We start from the raw sequence: 15,786 nt of genomic DNA on the forward strand, positions 1-15,786 counted from the left end.
ACTTTCGGAGATACCTGTAGTGCACCTTTATAGCCACCCAGTTACGTTATGACATTTGGTACACCCAAAGCATTCCTACGGTATCCGGGAGTTGCACAACCTCATGGTCTAAGGAAAAGATACTTGACATTAGAAAAGCTTTAGCATACGAACTACACAATCTTTGTGCTAGGCTTAGGATTGGGTCTTGTCCATCACATCATTCTCCAAATGATGTCATCCCGTTATCAACAACATCCAATGTCCATGGTCAGGAAACCGTAACCATCTGTTGACCAACGAGCTAGTCAACTAGAGGCTTACTAGGGACATGGTGTTGTCTATGTATCCACTCATGTATCTGAGTTTCCTATCAATACAATTATAGCATGGATAATAAACGATTATCATGAACAAGGAAATATAATAATAACCAATTTATTATTGCCTCTAGGGCATATTTCCAACAGTCTCCCACTTGCACTAGAGTCAATAATCTAGTTCACATCGCTATGTGATCAACACTCATAGGTCACATCTCCATGTCACCAACATCCAAGAGTTTACTAGTGTCACTAAACTAGTTCACATCATCATGTGATTAAGACTCAATGAGTTCTGGGGTTTGATCATGTTTTGCTTGTGAGAGAGGTTTTAGTCAACGGGTCTGCAACATTCAGATCCGTATGTACTTCGCAAATCTCTATGTCATATTGTAAATACTGCTTCCACGCTCCACTAGGAGCTATTCCAAATGGTTGCTCCACTATACGTATCCGGTTTGCTACTCAGAGTCACTCGAATAGGTGTTAAAGCTTGCATCGACGTAACCCTTTACGCCGAACTCCTTATCACCTCCATAATCGAGAAACATGTCCTTATTTACTCCAAGGACAATTTTGACCGCTGTCCAATGATCCATTCCTGGATCACTCTTGTACCCCCTTGCCAGACTCATGGCAAGGCACACTTCCAGTGCTATGCACAGCATAGCATACTACAGAGCCTATGTCTGAAGCATAGGGGACGACCTTCGTCCTTTCTCTCTCTTCTGCCGTGGTCAAGCTTTAACTCTTAACTTCATACCTTACAACTTAGGCAAGAACTCCTTCTTTGTCTGATCCATCTTGAACACCTTTAAGATCATGTCAAGGTATGTGCTCATTTGAAAGTACCATTTAGCGTTTTTTATCTATCTTCATAGATCTTGATGCTCAATGTTCAAGCGGCTTAATTCAGGTTTTCTATTGAAAAACACTTTTCAAATAACCCCATATGCTTTCCAGAAATTCTACATCATTTTCTATCAACAATATGTCATTCACATATACTTATCAGAAATTCTATAGTGCTCCCACTCACTTCTTTGGAAATACAAGTTTCTCACAAACTTTGTATAAACCCAAAATCTTTGATCATCTCATTGAAGCGTACATTCCAACTCCGAGATGCTTACTCCAGTCCTTAGAAGGATTGCTGGAGCTTTGCATACTTGTTAGCATCTTTCAGGATTGACAAAACCTTCTGGTTGTATCACATACAACCTTTCCTCAAGTATAACGTCGAGGAAACACTGTTTTGACATCCTATCTGCAAGATTTCATCAATCATGCAGTAATTGATAATCCAATTCCAACAGACTCTTAGCATCGCTACGAGTGAGAAAGCCTCACCGTAGTTAACTCCTTGAACTTGTCGGAAAACATCTTTAAAGACAAGTCGAGCTTTCTTAATGGTGATACTTACCATCATTGTCTGTCTTCCTTTTAAAATCCATCTTTACCCAACGTACTTACAACCATCAAGTATTTCTTCCAAAGTCATGGATCCTCTCTCGGATGTTATGGCCTTGAGCCATTCGTCGGAATCCGGGCCCACCATCGCTTCTTCATAGCTCGTAGGTTCATTGTTGTCTAGCAACATGACCTTTAAGACAGATTACTGTACCACTCAGAAGTAGTACGCATCCTTGTCACCCTACGAGGTACGGTAGTGACTTGATCCAAAACTTCATGATCATTATCATAAGCTTCTACTTCAATTGGTGTAGGCGCCGCATGAACAACTTCCTGTGCCCTGCTACACACTTGTTGAAGTGACGGTTCAATAACCTCATGAAGTCTCCACCATCCTCCCACTCAATTCTTTCGAGATAAACTTTTCTCGGGAAATGACCTAATTCTAGAACAATCCTTTTTGCTTCCGGAACTGAGACTGGAGGTATACCGAACTGTTTTGGGTGTCCTATGAAGAAGCATTTTATCCGCTTTGGGTTCGAGCTTATCAACCTGAAACTTTTTCACATAAGCGTCGCAGCCCCAAACTTTTAAGAAACGACAATTTAGGTTTCTCCAAACCATAGTTCAAACGGTGTCGTCTCAACGGAATTACGTGGTGCCCTATTAAAGTGAGTGTGGTTGTCTCTAATGCCTAACCCATGAACGATAGTGGTAATTCGATAAGAGACATCATGGTATGCATCATATCCAATAGGGTGCAACTATGATGTTTGGACACACCATCACACTATGGTGTTTCAGGCGGTATTTATTGTGAAACAATTTCTACAATGTCTTAATTGCGTGCCAAAGCTCGTAACTCAGATACTCATCTCTATGATCATTCTAAAATTACTTGAACCATTCAATAATTCAGACTTGTGTTTCATCAAGTAAATACACTTAGTATCTACTCAAATCATCCGTGAAGTAAGAACATAACGATATTCACTGCATGCCTCAGCACTCATTGGACTGCACACATCAAAATGTGTTATTTCCAACAAGTTGCTATCTTGTTCCATCTTACTGAAACCGAGGCTTTTCAGTCATTTTGCCCATGTGGTATGATTTGCATATCTCAAGTGATTCAAAATCAAGTGAGTCCAAACAATCCATCTGCATGGAGTTTCTTCACGCGACGAGATGGTCCGGCAGCGCCGGGCCCTGGAGGAGATCGCCGCCCGCAAGCATGGGCGTGAGGACGAGCACGACGTCGTGGTCCTCGACAGCGACGACGACGACGACGATGCCGCTCCCGGACCATCCAACCCGCCGCGCCAACCGGGAGAGGGATGCAGCAGGGACAGCGGAGGCGGAGGCGGGGGCGGCGACGACGACGACGACGATGACGACGACGGCGGTGACTACACGCGGTTCTACAGCCTCCTCGGCATGTAGAACCGCGTGGGCGGGCGGCGAGGCGGGCGGCGAGGGAGACGGCGGGGGTAGCCCGCGATAGTTTTTTTTCTTTTTTTGTAAAATATGTTTAAGTTTGAACGAACTCGCCAATGTTTGCGTTAAATTTGGGTCGTTTTTGCGCCGTATTTGATTTTTTTGACTAACCGTGGGCGCCGCGACTGGGGGGCATCACGCCCCCAGTGCGCGGTTTAGCGCCGGTGCGCCCCCAGGGGGCGATTTTTTGCCCCTCCCGGGGGGCCAACGGCTGGAGATGCCCTAAGGTGCAGACTGGCCTCACTTCGAGGAAAAAAGATGGAGTTAGAGTGCCATTTTTTCCTGCCAATTTCATTTTCAGCAACCTTCAAAGATGCCTCTTCATTTGTTAGGAAATACCTTTTGTGAATTATGAGATTGGTCTTTCAACATGGCATAGAAGGTGTACTTTTCGAGTACTTTCAATATTATTTTGCTACTTGCAAAATTGTCCGAGTGGTAATTTTTTTGTCAAATTTCTAAGGATATATTGTTTTTTTAGATCAACAGGGAAAGGCTCCCCTGCTCCATTTGCATCAGAAGCCTGAACAAACATCCCCGGCTTCCTCTGAAGAGTGACATATTGTTTTGATGTGGCTGCTAAAGAGTATACCAAGTTATCAATAGGCTGCATCAATGGCTCGCAATGGAGTAAGCTGTGGCGACTGCTACTGGTGTAGCAAGGCACTTGCTAGCTAGGTGTAGCTGACACAATACGTTTAATTTTCACTTCGAAATTCAGAGGAAGTCAACGTTTGTTTTATAGTTCAAACCAATCACTGGTTCAAAAGATCTATTCCAAAATGATATTGTCTCTTGATACGAGGTTACCAAAATATATTCTTGATCATGGCCAAGGATAAATTTAATTCCGAGTTAAAAACTTTAGAATAACTTTGTTTATAGATTTTCTAGCTAAGGGTTGCTTTTGTTTAGCTGGAACTCAAATCATGATCAGATGTACCTAAAATGATGATTTCGGCTCCGTGCTAGCTATTTCTGATTTTGAAGCTATCCCTGCACATTACATTATACAAGTTGGAAAACTGTGCAGAGTGGAAGTTGGTACTAAAGCGGACTGCTCTTTTTGATCTGCACACAAATTTCGGTTATAATATGTGCCACTCATTTTGTTACCAAAAGTTGGGATGATTTTTTACCACTTTGTTTTAATTCGGTAATTAGCACCCTCGCCTAATATTCTTTTAGGATCCTTCCCATCTCGACAAATTTATCACACCACAATTTATGCATAAGGATAAAATACTCTATGGCAGTATGTCAAACGCATTTTAGTATGTTCCCATTGGTTCTGTAGTGATTTTTAGCACAAAAATGGGACCCACTATCATTGTAGGTTTGATGAATTACAACCCGGTACTAGGAGAGGATTGCAAAAGTTGTGTGCTAGAGTGTAATGCACAATCTGTAAAGATTTTTTTTAGGAGGGGCTTAATTGAAAAAACTGAAGTCTTTTGCCCCCCTCAGGAAACTATGTTTAGTGTTTGGTCCCTCCAGGCATTCCTGCGCCTCTGATGTAATGACCAAGCTCACCACCTTGGGGTTGATCACATTCGTTGGACGATGTGACCATTATCAACAATGGTGGTGAGCAGAAGTGGAAATACAGACTAACGTACAAGGATTTGTTTCTCCCATTGCAACGCACGGTCCTTTTCCTAGTATTGTAATAAAGAAATATACGAATTTCGAATAAAAGTATGATAATTAGAAAAAGTTGGCGGCTTAAACAAATGTCCATAAAATTGAAAAGTAGTTTTTGAATTCACAAAAAGCTAGAGAATGACAAAAAGCTTCACAAAATTCCAAAAAAAAATGTCCGCCAATTCAAAAACTGTTCATAAAATTGAAAAAAGTTCACTAGTTTGCAAAATGTTCGTGGATGTGTGAACAAATGTTGAAACTTGTCAACATTTTTATAGGTTGATTACCACATGGGCCATGTGTTAACTTCTCAACATTTCTTCAAATTGTGAACGTCTTTAAAAAACACTAACATTTTTTTAAAACATGAACAAATTTGAAACATGGAATTTTTTTGAAATCCCAAAAATTTCTTGAAACCGAAAATATTTTTAGAATTTGCGAACAATATTTAAAACATGAAAAACAATTGAATTCCAAACAATTTTTTAAAATGTGGACCTTTTTAAAACGTGATTTTTTTAAAAACAGTGACATTTTCTAAAATTCCATTTTTTTTGAAAATATGAACATTTTTTGAATTCCCTTAAGATTTTTTGAATATGTGAACAAAATTTCTAAATGGAAACAATTTTTGGAATTCCGAACAAAATTTGAAAATATGAACATTTTTTGAATTCCCTTAAGATTTTTTGAACATGTGAACAAATTTTCTGGATGGAAACAATTTTTGGAATTCTGAACAAAATTTTAAAAACATGAACACCTTTTGAAATTCCTGGAACATTATTTGAAAACGTCATTTTTTCAATATGTGAATAAAGAAGTCCGAACACTGAAGAGAAAGCAATCCTCGGTTGTTAACTCTCCTCAATCTCAATTTGATACGTACCTAAAATATTAGTGATGCTTTGCAAAACAATAATACAAGATCGGCCTCGAAAGTACCTTTCTACACCTGAGCTCATATGCTCCTGCTATAAACAGTAAAATAAATAAAATAGAAAAAAAATTCAAAAAATTCTGAATTTTTTTTGTGGCTTGCTTTAAGAAATGTTTGTTGTGCATGCAAAATTTTATCACGAAATCACATTGGTGGAGGTCGTGGCAAAAAAAAATCAGAGCTCCAAAATGCGTTTGAAAGTAACATTTTCAGAGTATGATTTTGTTCTTTTTACCATGCCTTCCACCAATGTCATTTCATAACGAAATTTTGCAAGCACAACAAACATTTCTTAAACTATGCCACACAAAAAATTTAGAATTTTTTGAAATGTTTTTCTATTTTATTTATTTTACTGTTCATAGCAGGAGCATATGAGCTCAGGTGTAGAAACTCCACGTCCGATCGGCCTTTGCTACATTTCTCCTCAAAGTAACGCTATAGGACGCGGAGGAATTGATCCCGGGCACCAGTGATCCTGGATGAACAGTAAAATCCGAAAAAATAGTAAAAAAATTCAAAAAAATCTGAATTTTTTTGTCAAGAAACTTTGATGTTTTTTCTACATGCGTGCCAATTTTCGTGATGAAATGACATTTGTGGAGGTGTCAGCAAAAAAACAAAATCATGCTCCAAAAAAACTGTTTTTGGAAGCATTTTGGAGCATCGATTTTGTTTTTTTTGCTGAGACCTGCATGAATGTCATTTTGTCATGAAAATTTGTACGCATGTGAAAAATATGTCAATGTTTGTTGCCAAAAAAATTCAGATTTTTTTGAACTTTTTAAATATTTTTTTCGTTTGTACTGTAGCAAAGGGTGCCTGTGAGCTCGAGCTCACAATAGCACTTTCGTATAAAAACATATCAACATCTGTGTTGTCTTGTTTGCCCCACGGACAGTGAACTAACTAGCTAGGGCACCATGGAGGAGGCGAGCTGCCCAAGTAAGAAGGGGAAGAAAATTCTATGGGAGATGGTCTAAGAGTGTCCTGCCTGACGCCCCTCCTTTGATTTTGACACCCCACACTTTGCACACATCTCAAAGCAGAATTAAATCCCTAACCACTTTGTTACGTATTTGGAAATGATTTTTTTAACATAGTACATACGCAAGCGCTCATATACACGCGCATACACTCACCCCTATGAACGCACACACGCACATCCTACCCCTATGAGCATCTCCGAAAGACTAAACCGGCATATCATCTTGAAATTTATGAAGTAGCCGTAGGCACCTCGTCGTCGACGGAAACGTCTCCTCCCACTAAATGCGCATCGCCGGAAATCCTGAAATAAATCCAGGAATAAATGCAAGCACCAGGACTTGAACCCTGGTGGGCTGGAGATACCACAGTCCCTCTAACCATCCAACCACATGTTGGTTCGCTATTTGGAAATGATACAACAACATCTATACGCGATGAAATCAATCACGCATGTACTTTCCATCTAACATAACATAGAGATCATCTCGCAGGTCATTGTGTCTCGCCGTTGCGCCAAACATGGAGGCGCCGATGCCGCCGCCGCCACCTCTCCCATGGCGACCTATCCCTCTGCGGGTGATGATGATGTGTTTGACTAGGAAAAAACTAGACCACCCACTTGAGGGAAAGAAATAATCAGCATTATCTGACAACAAGGCAATTGGATCTTGACACCAAAATAGTCAATTAAATAAGGAGCGTCATCCAATTCTTTGATACGAGTTGTCCGTATCATTCCTCTTGCAACAAGCACTAGTAGAAAACAGGGCATCAGTCTCGGTTTCAGAGGGCCTTTAGTCCCGATTCTGCAATCGGGACAAAACGATCGGGACTAAAGGCCCCCACTTTTCGTCCCGGTTGGCTTACGAATCGGGACTAAAGGAGCTCTATGTGGCCGCTGCGGGGCGTCAAGGCAGGAGGGCCTTGAGTCACGATTCGTGATGTTGGGGAACGCGGTAATTTCAAAAAAATCCCTACGATCACCAAGATCTATCACTAGGTGATGCATAGCAACAAGAGGGGAGAGTGTTGTCTACGTACCCTCGTAGACCGAAAACTGAAGCGTTATGACAACGCGGTTGATGTAGTCGTACGTCGACCGATCCTAGCACCGAAGGTACGGCACCTCCGCGATCTGCACACGTTCAGCTCGGTGACGTCCCACGAACTCTAGATCCAGCTGAGGTCGAGGGAGAGTTTCGTCAGCACGACGGCGTGGTGACAGTGATGATGAAGTTACCGGGGTAGGGCTTCGCTTAAGCACTACGACGATATGACCGAGGTGGAACTCTATGGAGGGGGGCACCGCACACGGCTAAACGATCAACTTGATCAACTTATTTGTCTATGGGGTGCCCCCTGGCCACATATATAAAGGAGGGGGGAGAGAGGAGGCCGGCCAGGTTGGGCACGCCATGGGGGTCCTACTTGGAATCCTAGTCCAAGTAGGATTCACCCCCCCCTTAACCTTTCTTCCACCGGAGGGAAAGGGAAGGGAGAGAGAGGAAGAAGGAAAGAGGGGGGCGGCCCCCTTCCCTAGTCCAATTCGGTTTAGGCAAGGGGAGGGCGCGCCCCTCCCTTGTGGCCTCTCTCCTCTCCTCCAATAAGACCCAATAGGCCCATTACTTCTCTCAGGGGGTTCCGGTAACCTCCCGGTACTCCGAAAAATGCCCGAACCTCCCCGGGGGTTCCCGTAACCTTCCGGTACTCCGGAATAATGCCCGGACCACTCGGAACCATTCCGAGGTCCAAATGCAACCTTCCAATATATGAATATTTATGTCTCGACCATTTCGAGACTCCTCGTCACGTCCATGATCTCATCCAGGACTCCGAACAAACTTCAGTCATCAAATCACATAACTCATGATACAAATCATCATCGAACGTTAAGCGTGCAGACCCTATGGGTTTGAGAACTATGTATACATGACCGAGACATATCTCTGGTCAGTAACCAATAGCGGAACCTGGATGCTCATATTGGCTCCTACATATTCTACGAAGATCTTTATCGGTTAAACTGCATAACAACATACGTTGTTCCTTTTGTCATCGGTATGTTACTTGCCCGAGATTCGATCATCGGTATCATCATACCTAGTTCAATCTCGTTACCGGCAAGTCTCTTTACTCGTTCTGTAATACTTCATCCTGCAACTAACTCATTAGTCACAATGCTTGCAAGGCTTATAGTGATGAGCATTACCGAGAGGGCCTAGAGATACCTCTCCAAAACATGGAGTGACAAATCATAATCTCGATCTATGCCAACCCAACAAACACCTTCGGAGACACCTGTAGAGCATCTTTATAATCACCCATTTACGTTGTGATGTTTGATAGCACACAAGGTGTTCCTCTGGTATTCGGGAGTTGTATAATCTCATAGTCTGAGGAACATGTATAAGTCATGAAGAAAGCAGTAGCAATGAAACTGTAACGATCATAATGCTAAGCTAACGGATGGGTCTTGTCCATCACATCGTTCTCCTAATTATGTGATCCCGTTCATCAAATGACAACACATGTCTATGGTTAGGAAACATAACCATCTTTGAATAACGAGCTAGTCAAGTAGAGGCATACTAGACACACTATGTTTTGTCTACGTATTCACACATGTACTAAGTTTCCGGTTAATAAATTCTAGCATGAATAATAAATATTTATCATGAAATAAGGAAATAAATAATAACTTTATTATTGCCTCTAGGGCATATTTCCTTCGGTATCCCACTTGCACTAGAGTTAATAATCTAGTTCACATCACCATGTGATTTAACATCAATAGTTCACATCTATATGTGATTAACACCCATAGTTCACATCGCCTTGTGACCAACAACCAAAGGGTTTACTAGAGTCAATAATCTAGTTCACATCGCTATGTGATTAATACCCAAAGAGTACTAAGGTGTGATCTTGTTTTGCTCGTGAGAGTAGTTTAGTCAACGGGTCTGACACATTCAGAGCCGTATGCATTTTGCAAATATTCTATGTCTACAATGCTCTGCATAGAGCTACTTTAGCTAATTGCTCCCACTTTCAATATGTATCCAGATTGAGACCTAGAGTCATCTGGATTGGTGTAAAAGCTTGCATCAAGGTAACTCTTTACGACAAACTCTTTATCACCCCCATAACCGGGAAACATTTCCTTAGTCCTTTTAAGGTATTTCAGGATGTACTTGACCGCTGTCCAGTGCTCCACTCCGGGATTACTTTGGTACCTCCCTGCTATGCTTATAGCAAGACATACATCAGGTTTGGTACACAACATTGCATACATGATAGAACCTATGGCTGAAGCATAGGGAATGACTTTCACTTTCTCTCTATCTTCTGAAGTGGCCGGGCTTTGAGTCTGACTCAACTTCACACCTTGTAACACACGCAAGAACCCTTTCTTTGACTGATCCATTTTGAACTTCTTCAAAACTTTATCAAGGTATGTGCTTTGTGAAAGTCCAATTAAGCGTCTCGATCTATCTCGATAGATCTTGATGCCCAATATGTAAACAGCTTCTCCAAGGTCTTTCATAGAAAAACTCTTATTCAGGTATACCTTTATGCTATCCAGAAATTTTATATCATTTCCAATCAACAATATGTCATCCACATATAAGATCAGAAATGCTATAGAGCTCCCACTCACTTTCTTGTAAATACAGGCTCTCCAAAAGTCTGTATAAAACCATATGCTTTGATCACACTATCAAAGCGTTTATTCCAACTCCGAGATGTTTGCACCAGTCCATAAATGGATCGCCAGAGCTTGCACACTTTGTTAGCACCCTTTGGATCGACAAAACCTTCTGGTTGCATCATATACAACTCTTCTTCCAGAAATCCATTCAGGAATGTAGTTTTGACATCCATTTGCCAAATTTCATAATCATAAAATGCAGCAATAGCTAACATGATTCGGACAGACTTAAGCATCGCTACGGGTGAGAAAGTCTCATCATAGTCAACTCCTTGAACTTGTCAAAAACCTTTCGCAACAAGTCGAGCTTTGTAAACAATAATATTATCGTCCGCGTCGGTCTTATTTTTAAAGATTCATTTATTTTCTATGGCTTGCCGATCATCGGGCAAGTCCACCAAAGTTCACACTTTGTTCTCATACATGGATTCCATCTCAGATTTCATGGCCTCAAGCCATTTCACGGAATCTGGGCTCATCATCGCTTCCTCATAGTTCATAGGTTCATCATGGTCTAGTAACATGACTTCCAGAATAGGATTACCGTACCACTCTAGTGCGGATCTTACTCTGGAAGACCTACGAGGTTCAGTAGTAACTTGATCTGAAGTTTCATGATCATCATCATTAACTTCCTCACTAATTGGTGTAGGAATCACTGGAACTGATTTCTGTGATGAACTACTTTCCAATAAGGGAGAATGTACAATTACCTCATCAAGCTCTACTTTCCTCCCACTCACTTCTTTCGAGAGAAACTCCTTCTCTAGAAAGGATACATTCTTAGCAAAAAAGATTTTGCCTTCGAATCTGTGATAGAAGGTGTACCCAACAGTTTCCTTTGGGTATCCTATGAAGACACACTTCTCCGATTTGGGTTCGAGCTTATCAGGTTGAAGCTTTTTCACATAAGCATCGCAGCCCCAAACTTTAAGAAACGACAACTTTGGTTTCTTGCCAAACCACAGTTCATAAGGCATCATCTCAAAGGATTTTGATGGTGCCCTATTTAAAGTGAATGCAACCGTCTCTAAAGCATAACCCCAAAACGATAGCGGTAAATTAGTCAGAGACATCACAGATCGCACCATATCTAATAAAGTACGGTTATGACGTTCGGACACACCACTTCGCTATGGTGTTCTAGGTTGCTTTAATTCTGAAACAGTACTCAAGAAGGGCTACCAAATATAATAGGACAAAAGCTATCTTGTGGGGAACTGAGAACAAGAAAATCAGCATGATATTTAGTTTTCTCACATAAGACTTCAACATCTCTAACAATTCCCACTGGTGAAATAGTATCTCTATTGGCAAGTTTAATTGTGACATCAATTTCTTCTAACTCAGCAGGTGCAATTTTTCATGCTTAATTTCTTTATATAATTTATAAGGTATAACACTAGCACTAGCACCCATATCACATAAGCCATGATAACAATGATATCCTATTTTAATAGAAATAACAACCACGCCTACCACAGGTCTATGTTTATCGCTATCACAGGGTTTAGCAATTCTAGCAGTTTCACCAGCGAATTGAATAACATGCCCATCAATATTATCTGACAAGAGATCTTTAACAATAGCAATATTGGGTTCTACTTTGACTTGCTGAGGGGGTGTATAAGTCCTAGTATTGCTTTTACGAACAACAGTTGAAGCTTTGGCATGATCCTTCATTCTAACAGGGAAAGGAGGTTTCTCAACATAAGAAGTAGGAACAATAGGATCATTATACGTGACAATCTTTTCTTCAACTTTAATAGGTGCAGCTACTTTTACTTCTGTGGGAGGATGATATTTAAACCACTTCTCCTTGGGGAGATCAACATAAGTAGCAAAAGATTCACAGAAAGAAGCTACTATCTCAGAGTCAAGTCCATATTTAGTGCTAAACTTACGGAAAACATCGGTATCCATAAAAGATTTAACACAATCAAACTTGGGTGTCATACCTGACTCGTTACCTTCGTCGAGGTCCCAATCTTCAGAGTTGCGTTTAATTCTATCCAATAGATCCCATCCAAATTCAATAGGTTTCATCATAAAAGAGCCAGCACAAGAAGTATCGAGCATGGTGCGATTATTATCAGAAAGCCGAGCATAAAAATTCTGGAGAATTGTCAATTTTGAGAGCTCATGATTGGGGCATGAATATAACAGCCTCCCCCAAGCTTGAGCGATGCTTTCTCCTTCACGAGGCCAAAAATTATATATATAATTGCGATCACGATGAACGAGATGCATAGGATAATACTTTTTATGAAATTCCAATTTCACTCTTTTATAGTTCCATGATCTCGTATCATCACATAGCCTATACCATGTCAATGCGTATTCCTCCAAAGATGAAGGGAAAGCCTTCTTCTTAACAACATCATCGGGTATACCTGCAAGCTTAAATAGTCCACAAACATCATTCACAAAGCGTAGATGTTCGTCAGGATGCTTTGTTCCATCTCCTGCGTAAGTGTTAGCTAGAAGTTTTTCCATCATACCCGAAGGAATTCCAAAAGGAGTTTCATTTTCAATAGATTCAGTAGGTTCAGTGGGTTGAGGAGCAACTCTTGGCTCAACTGGACGGGGTGAAGATACCCCGAACAAGCCCCTCAAACAATTACTTTCCATAGTAACAAGTGACAGAAAATTTCAGCACACTAAATAAATTTTTCCTTACCAAATTCCACCTACCAAAGGCGCTTCACTCCCCGGCAACGGCGCCAGAAAAGAGCCTTGATGACCCACACATATAGGGGATCTATCGTAGTCCTTTCGATAAGTAAGAGTGTCGAACCCAACGAGGAGCGGAAGGAAATGATAAGCAGTTTTCAGCAAGGTATTCTCTGCAAGTACTGAAATAAGTGGTAACAGATAGTTTTGTGATAAGATAAATTGTAACGAGCAACAAGTAACAAAAGTAAATAAAGTGCAGCAAGGTGGCCCAATCCTTTTTGTAGCAAAGGACAAGCCTGGACAAACTCTTGTAATAGGAAAAGCGTTCCCGAGGACACATGGGAATATCGTCAAGCTAGTTTTCATCACGCTCATATGATTCGCGTTTTGTACTTTCATAATTTGATATGTGTGTGGACCGGTGCTTGGGTACTGCCCTTACTTGGACAAGTATCCCACTTATGATTAACCTCTATTGCAAGCATCCGCAACTACAACAAAAGTATTAAGGTAAACCTAACCATAGCATGAAACATGTGAATCCAAATCAGCCCCTTACGAAGCAACACATAAACTAGGGTTTAAGCTTCTGTCACTCTAGCAACCCATCATCTACTTATTACTTCCCAATGCCTTCCTCTAGGACCAATAATGGTGAAGTGTTATGTTGTCGACGTTCACATAACACCACTAGAGGCTAGAGAACATACATCTCATCAAAATATCGAACGAATACCAAATTCACATGACTACTAATAGCAAGACTTCTCCCTTGTCCTCAGGAACAAACGTAACTACTCACAAAGCATATTCATGTTCATAATCAGAGGGGTAATAATGTGCATATAGGATCTGAACATATGATCTTCCACCAAATAAACTAACTAGCATCAACTACAAAGAGTAATCAACACTACTAGCAAACTACTAGCACCAATCCCGTACTTGGAGACAAGAATTGGATACAAGAGATGAACTAGGGTTTGGAGATGAGATGGTGCTGGTGAAGATGTTGATGGAGATTGCCCTCTCCCGATGAGAGGAGCGTTGGTGATGACAATGGTGATGATTTCCCCCTCCCGGAGGGAAGTGTCCCCGGCAGAAAAGCTCCGCGAGAGCCCTAGATTGGTTCCGCCAAGGTTCCGCCTCGTGGCGGCGGAGTCTCATCCCGAAAGGTTCTCTTTGATTTTTTTTCTCATCGAAAGACTTCATATAGGAGAAGATGGGCGTCGGAGAGCCACCAGGGGGCCCACGAGGTAGGGGGGCACGCCCAGGGGGGGGGGTCGCCTCCACCCTCGTGAGCAGGGTGTGGGCCCCCTGGCCTTCATCTTTGGCGACGATTTTTCTTTATTTATTCTAAGGTATTCCGTGGAGTTTCAGCACTTTTGGAGTTGCGCAGAATAGTCCTTCAATATTTGCTCCTTTTCCAGCCCAGAATTCCAGCTGCCGGCATTCTCCCTCTCCATGTAAACCTTGTAAAATAACAGAGAATAGCCATAAGTATCGTGACATAACGTGAAATAACAGCCCATAATGCAATAGATATTATCATAAAAGCATGATGCAAAGTGGACGTATCAACTCCCCCAAGCTTAGACCTCGCTTGTCCTCAAGCGAAAAGCCGATAACAATAGATATGTCCCCATGTTTAGAGGTAGAGGCGTCAATAAAAAAATACAGACATGAAAGCATCATGATTATTTCATAACAGCAACATAAATAGATTTTGTCATATGATTACTCATGTTCAAGTAGTGATCTATTCACAAAGCCAAATCATGAATTAGAAACATTATTGGGCACTAACAATTATAATCTCAGTCATTGAAGAAATTGCAATTTATCATAACATCGGAAAGAGTCTATGTCAGAGCTTAAAAGCAAGTCCACATACTCAACTATCATTTAGTCCATCATAATTGCTAGCACTCACGCGATATTTGTGGTTACAGAGTTTTAATCAGACACAGAGAAAGATAGGGGCTTATAGTTTTGGCCCACAACCTTTTACCTCAAGGGTAATGTCAACAATAACAATTCATGCTCCCCCACATCCAATTAGATATGTATATCATACTCTTTCCAACATGCTGAGCTTGCCAAAGGATAAAATGAAAAAGGAATGGTGAGGATCACCGAGACTCTTGTAAGGTAGAGTATAATAATAAAAGATAGGGCCTTCGCAGAGGGAAGCACATGTTGTCATGCGCATTTAGGGTTGATGCACAAAATCTTAATGCAAAAGAACGTCACTTTATATTGCCCCTTGTATGTGAACCTTTATTATGCAGTCCGTCACTTTTATTGCGTCCACAACAAGTTCGTACAAAGCTTATTTCTCTACATTAATAAATCATCCATATTTAAAGAGCAAGTTTTATTGCTTGCACCGATGACAACTTACTTGAAGGATCTTACTCAATCCGTAGGTAGATATGATGGACTCTCATGGCAAAACTGGTTTAAGGGTGTTTGGAAGCACAAGTAGTATTTCTACTTGGTGCTAAGAATTTGGCTAGCATGAGGGGGAAAGGCAAGCTCAACACGGTAGAGGATCCATGACAACATACTTTATCTCGAATGTAAGAAAACATAACTCATTATGCTGACTT

Source organism: Triticum dicoccoides, chromosome 5B (genome assembly GCF_002162155.2).
Source record: "Triticum dicoccoides isolate Atlit2015 ecotype Zavitan chromosome 5B, WEW_v2.0, whole genome shotgun sequence".
Classification (NCBI taxonomy): Eukaryota; Viridiplantae; Streptophyta; class Magnoliopsida; order Poales; family Poaceae; genus Triticum; species Triticum dicoccoides.